Consider the following 287-nt stretch of genomic DNA (forward strand, 5'->3'; position numbering starts at 1 on the left):
GGTGTATACAGTCACATTAAGACTGCTGCGCTTGCAACGCAGTTTGGGTAAGTGGTCAGATTGTCGTTTAACAAGTTTTGGGTCATATTACTGAAATATTTGAATATTTGAATATTAATTATATTCCTAAGTGCAACTTTGATATACATTTAATGCATCTGGTATTTACAAAATTTGTTTTCTGGTGTATTTCCATGTTGCATGAAAATATATCTTTTTGGAAATGGTTCAAACATCACACTCACTACAAATGTTAAACCAAAGTCATTTTCTGGGATAGCGGAAGC

This window comes from Penaeus monodon, chromosome 21, assembly GCF_015228065.2.
Source record: "Penaeus monodon isolate SGIC_2016 chromosome 21, NSTDA_Pmon_1, whole genome shotgun sequence".
Classification (NCBI taxonomy): Eukaryota; Metazoa; Arthropoda; class Malacostraca; order Decapoda; family Penaeidae; genus Penaeus; species Penaeus monodon.